The following is a 5954-nucleotide window of genomic DNA, read 5'->3' as shown; positions in this document are numbered from 1 at the left end:
TATCTACATATAAAATTTCATAAAAATCAGAGTTTTCTAGATTTGCCGAAAGTTACCGTGACTCTACTGCCCCTGGACTGGGCAGCATGCATGTGTAGATTCTGCCACGTCATCGCCACGTCACCCTATTGATTTTGTGATATTTTGTAACCAATTAGTCCTATTTATAACTTAGTTTCATTCTTAGTAAACCCATGTGCCAAATCTAGTTAGGATAGAAATATTTGCTATAATTGGATTTGATTTTATTTGATTTGTGATGATTGAGATTTTAAGATATTTTGTGGGGTGTCAAGTTTAGTTAGAATAGAATTTATTAGATTAGATATTATTTGATTTTATTTGATTTAAGTATTGATGAAACCCATGTGCCAAAATTCACATGAAATGCAAATCCATATGAAATGCAAATGCATGTAGATATTTATCTTAGTAATAATGACACCCATGTGCCTTGGAGGATAAGGCTAACTCTCATCCATTAGATCAAAAAGTGTCTACTTGATCCTAGCCATTCATTCCCTTATAAATAGAACTAAAGAAGGATTCAAAAACCCATCAAGCTTCACACACACACACTCTTGGCAAAGAGAGAGAAAAGTGTGCTTTTGTGTAGTCCAAGGCTTGGAGTGTGTTTTAGGAAGTCTTTTGGTAAGCTTTCAATCATCAATTTCATTGATTTTATGCTTTAAGTTTTGATTTCATTAGTTTAAGCTTGATTATGTTCATTATGTGTTTATGTTCAAAGTTGATCACTTATTTACCAAATATGCCATTATGATGCCCAAATTCAATTGGGTATTCCTTAAATGTGCCGTTATGCTGTCAAAAGTTTTGAAAGGTATTTTTAAGCATTAGTTATAAAAGCGTCGTTGTTCTGCCAAATTTTATAAAGGGAATTATTCATAATTATGCCGTTATGCCGCCCAATATTCTAAAAGTATTTTTTAGACATTACTAATACTAATGTTGTTACTCAGCTCAATTGGAATTGCTTATGTTATATAAATATATAGCTTTTATGATTAAAAGTGTTGGTAAAACGATTCTTATGTTCATAAGTATTTTAAAAATGCAAAAGGGTATTTTGGTCATTATTTATAAATATTGTTATAATGCCCATATGGAATATGTGGCATTATAATTAAACCATTTTTTATATGTTGTTATTATGTTTAAATGATTTTAGCAATTATGTTAAGGTTTAAAAGGTTAAAAATAAAAATAGTGTTAATATGAGTTTATAAGTGAATTGTACTAATTCACTATTATTGGTATTAAATTATACTGCAGCTAATATTTATGTGAACACTTTTCTGAGGCAAAGAAAGAACTGTAAGTATTTATTACTTACTGAGGGTGAAGCTGAATTTCTATAATGTTGTGGTTTCTGTTTTATTTAATTGTTTGCGCATGTGGATTTTGCATATTTTGTTATTTTAATTAATGAATTAATTATAACAAAGTTGGGAGTGATGTCTGCCAACGGATCAGGGAGTGACGTCTGCCTGAGCCAAAAATATTAATAAACAACAGAGTAGGGAGTTACGTCTGCCTACGGAACAGGGAGTGACGTCTGCCTGTGCCAAAAAGATAATAAATTGTTAGAGGAGTAACGTCTCCTTAGAACTCGCTAAACGGGAGTTACGTCTCCTATAACTCGATAAGCGGGAGTTACGTCTCCTATAGCACGTTAGACAGGAATTACGTTTCCTAGACTTTATTAAATGGAATTACGTTTCCTTAAATCTATGCGTTAGAGTTACGTCTCTATAAGATAGAATGCAAGAAGCTCATGATTCATTTTATAATAAAACTGTGCATATAAAACTGTCATTACTTTATATTATTGCATTGTGTTGCATTTACTTAAATAAATCAGTAATCATATCAATATTGAAAACAGTGGACTCACTTTAGTATTTTGTGTTGTTGTTTTCCTCTCCGTAATGTGTGATAATACAGGATATGAAGAAGAAGAATATCAGGACTATCCAGACTTTTAGGTGGTTCCTGATACTAGTTTTTGGGGCGAGACCGCCTCCCTTTTTGGGAACTACCATGTTGTAGTTCAATAACTTAGTTTAAAGACAATATTTATAATTCTGCTGTTATGTAGTCATTAAACCTTAGATATTTTGGCTTGTATGACTATTTATGCCCTGTGAGGCATGACTACTACTACTTTGTATAATTATGCTGACTTACTTATTATATCTATCTTGAGGTATGTCAGTAGAAGCTCTGAAGTGTTACTTAATTCCTAAGTCTGTATTATATTTATATATATTCCGTTGTCAATATTTAACTCTGATAAGTTAGTAATGTCACGTGAAAATTCAAAAATTTTCACTTACGCTTTTTGTAAAAGCGGGGCGTTACAATGCCAGGTTATAGGAATCAAAGTAGAAGTCATTACCCTGTCTAGAGAACGGTGTGTTTATATGCTCATAATGATAATTAGAAAATTGTCTCATTTCAGGACAATCTCTAACATGATGATAAGGATTAAAGCAATATGAGCATGGTCCATAGGGTGTAGGAATAACTCCCCACATGAATAAAATAACAAAAAGAAATTAAAATAACAAACGGAACACAAATATCAAGAATAAAAATTAAAGGAAATTATTATTATATTTTAAAAAAAAATTATCATAAACAGAAATAATTAAAATAAAAGGAAAAACTTTAAAAACACAATTTAACACAATCCGCGGCAATGGTGCCAAAAACTTGTTGTGCAAATATCTACCTAAATAAATAGGCAAATACTTGTACGTTTTACTCACAAGTGCACAAAATCAAAACGATAGTAAAATAAGCAAATACGAGATCATTCCCATGAGGATTGGTATAAATTGTATTTAAAGAGAAATTGCTACAAGAGATATGTTGAATAAGACGGGATCAAATATTGAATTAAAAATATTAAGAAGAAAAGGTAGGGCCTCGATATCCACCACTAATCATACTCAATTAAGATTCACAATGCCAATGCTACCATCATAACTTGATACTTAATGCTTACCAGCCGCAAATGAATGGTATCTTCTCCTAAAGCTATTGATTTCCCTGAGCAACGAGTTAGGCATGGTATCTACTCTAACTCTTTTCTTCCTTGAAGGATTTAGCATGGTATCTACTAAGTTGTTTGTCAAGAAAGCATAAATCTATGGAAACCAGCAAACACACTCAGATTGGAACATGGTATTTATTCCAATTGTCTTTATGTTGATTAATCCAAGGACCTGTGATGGGATTCTTTTGTTAATTTATTATGCTCAGGACTCGGTCATCCAAATTGACATAAACATCCAAATTAAGAAAAACCTATTTCTGACATATTTCTTGCATTTTTTATTAGCTTTCTAACGCCACCAATTTTGTCACAATTCAATATTTGAGCAGAAAGTTATGATTAAATTATTGAGACGTACTTATTTTGAATTTTTTCCAAAAATAATGAATTTTTGCCGACTTCTCTTTCCTTAATTTCAAAATTGATTTGGAGTTGAATCTTTCCAAAAGTGAGTTTGCCGACTTTGTTATAATCTTGGAATTTTATGGATTTTCTTCCAAAACCTGGAAATACAAGAAAACACGAAAAAAAACACAAAACATCAAACTATAACAAAACTAAGAGCTTAACATATTTAAATTAAGGGACTTGAATGTGTAACATTCATCACTTGTCAAAACCCAAGATATCCACTATTCAGAAGACAGAGCTAGTACATAGACAGTAACACTCACATACCCGATGCAACGATTGTATCTAGCACTCTGACGTGTAACCTAACACGAACGCCTCCCAACCAAGTCACCTACTTGAAGGGGTCTTCAATGGAATCCTTTACCTTAGGGCCAACCCTTAAGATAGACTTCAGTTCAGCACAGCAAAAGCACTTGGCAATGGCTTGAGAGTGAGCGGATCAGCACAATAACTTCTTAAAATAAACTATCTAAGCACTATCGAATTCACTATCGAATTCTTACAAATTACATGCCTAGGGGTCTCTATTTATAGGCCACAGAAACTTAAATCGCGTTTGATGCGATTTTGCTAGGCGGGGTCCGGACGGTAGCTGTAGACGTCCGGACAGGCAACTGTGCTATCGGCTTTCCAAATTCGCTTGAAATTCTTTCCTAAATAGAGCCGCGACCGGACGATGTTGCCCTAGCGTCCGGACGGTTGCGGTTGCACTTCAGCTGCATGCAATTTTCATATTAAGGCTTTGAGCGTCCGGACCATGGAGACTAATATCTGGACGATTGAACTTCTACTGCACACTATTACCATATTAAGGCTTGCACGTCCGGACGGTTAAACTTTATAAGCACAACTTGCCTTACCAAGAATAGCGTCCGGACGGGAACACACATCGTCCGGACGGTTTCAGCTGTCTTCCCATATCTATGTTTTGGAAAGAAATCTTTTGATTTGTCAAACACTAAAAGGCGTCCGACCGTATTGCTGAGATGTCCGGACGAATGCAACGTAGAGTAGTTCGAAGCTTCTCGACATAGAGGAAGGTCTGAACGGAAAGTTCTCGTTGTCCAGACGGATATTGCTTTGACAGTTGAGCGTCCGGACAGATGTAAGGGATCTGATTGCTCTTACTTGGAATCTGAGCAGAATCTTCTAGAAGTATAACTCTGAATAAGAAGACTTTGAAAATAACTGAATCCCTGTTTAAAAAGTATCATTACATAGAAGTGATTTTGTCCAACAAAATGCAGCCAATCACAAAATAACACATCCTAGTCTTCCAAATTGAATAATTGAAAGCTGTGAATTTAACCATGCTATTAGATGACTCCTCCATTTAATTTACACAACAATTTCACAACCAAAGCTTTGATACCACTTTGTTGGAGGTGAATGCCAATAACAATAACACAACAGAAATTATCTACCCCTTTTTGTGCAAATTAAATAGTTATTCTAGCACCAAAAATATCAACTCACCAAAACAATGCAGAAAATTAAATCAAACAACCTACAAGCAAGACACCAAGCTTTGTACATGGAAAACCCTCCAGTGTGAAGGAAAAAATCACGGGACCTAGTCCAGTTAAATCTTTTACTATCAACAATGATAAGCTTACAAATGTCTTCTCTAGAACAATATCTAGAGATTATCACTACATCAAGAATACATACATTTTTGGATAAAACATAAATTCATCACTTCAAGAGTGGATTCCAACAAAGAAAGGTCTCACCAAGTGGGGATGAACAACCAAGCAACTGGAGAGGGAGTCCAACTATCGACACCACTCAATGCGTTGCTCTCGTCATCAGGAACAACATGTTAAAATTTCGTCAAGATTGGACCATAAATGACCCTCCAATCTATAACGGAAATGACAGTGTTAAAAACCTCTATTTTTTACTCCTCTCACTTTTTTGGTCGAAGATCTCTCAAAACTTGTTTCTTCCCTCTGTGTCTCGAGCTGTGAACAGCTACATGCCTTTTTCTTTTCTTTTTTCTTTCTTTTCTTTTCTTTGGTCTTGGTCGCAAGTCACGCATTGTACGTGACTTGCTTCTTTGCCAACAGAAACAGAGGTTGTCGCCTCTGTTTCTTTTGGCTCATATATGTGGGTTGGTCCCCCACATAGGAGGGACCACCTAACATTTTTTATGAACATAAGTCATAAACCGAACCACCTAAAATTTCTTATCTTTATTATATTATTTCGCACTTTATCTTTAATTTGTTTTAGTTTTATGTTTTCTTTCATTTATGTTTGTGATGATAGTCTAGTTAGGTTTCAGAAATTGTAAAATTTTTATTTTATAGAGATGCTAATGGAGTTAGAAGACGGAGGGGAATCACGAGACTGACCGATATTTGGTAGCTGCCACCGGCTGAATAGTTGTACGTACGTAAGAGATAACATGCACTTTCTAAATCTGCAAAAGAGGAACCGTGGAGTATTATTAGGC

General features: G+C 34.6%; 1 long non-coding RNA gene across 1 annotated transcript; it reads left to right on the top strand.

The window, feature by feature from the left end:
- The first annotated feature begins 570 nt into the window (after window positions 1–570).
- Window positions 571–2214, top strand: LOC133856994 (uncharacterized). Its single transcript, XR_009898276.1, has 2 exons — window positions 571–651; window positions 1966–2214. It is a non-coding gene; the product is annotated as an uncharacterized LOC133856994 (long non-coding RNA).
- The last annotated feature ends 3740 nt before the right edge of the window (window positions 2215–5954 follow it).

The sequence above is a fragment of the Alnus glutinosa genome, chromosome 14 (assembly GCF_958979055.1).
Source record: "Alnus glutinosa chromosome 14, dhAlnGlut1.1, whole genome shotgun sequence".
In the NCBI taxonomy this organism is placed as follows: domain Eukaryota; kingdom Viridiplantae; phylum Streptophyta; class Magnoliopsida; order Fagales; family Betulaceae; genus Alnus; species Alnus glutinosa.
This window is presented reverse-complemented; position numbering and strand designations above follow the sequence as displayed.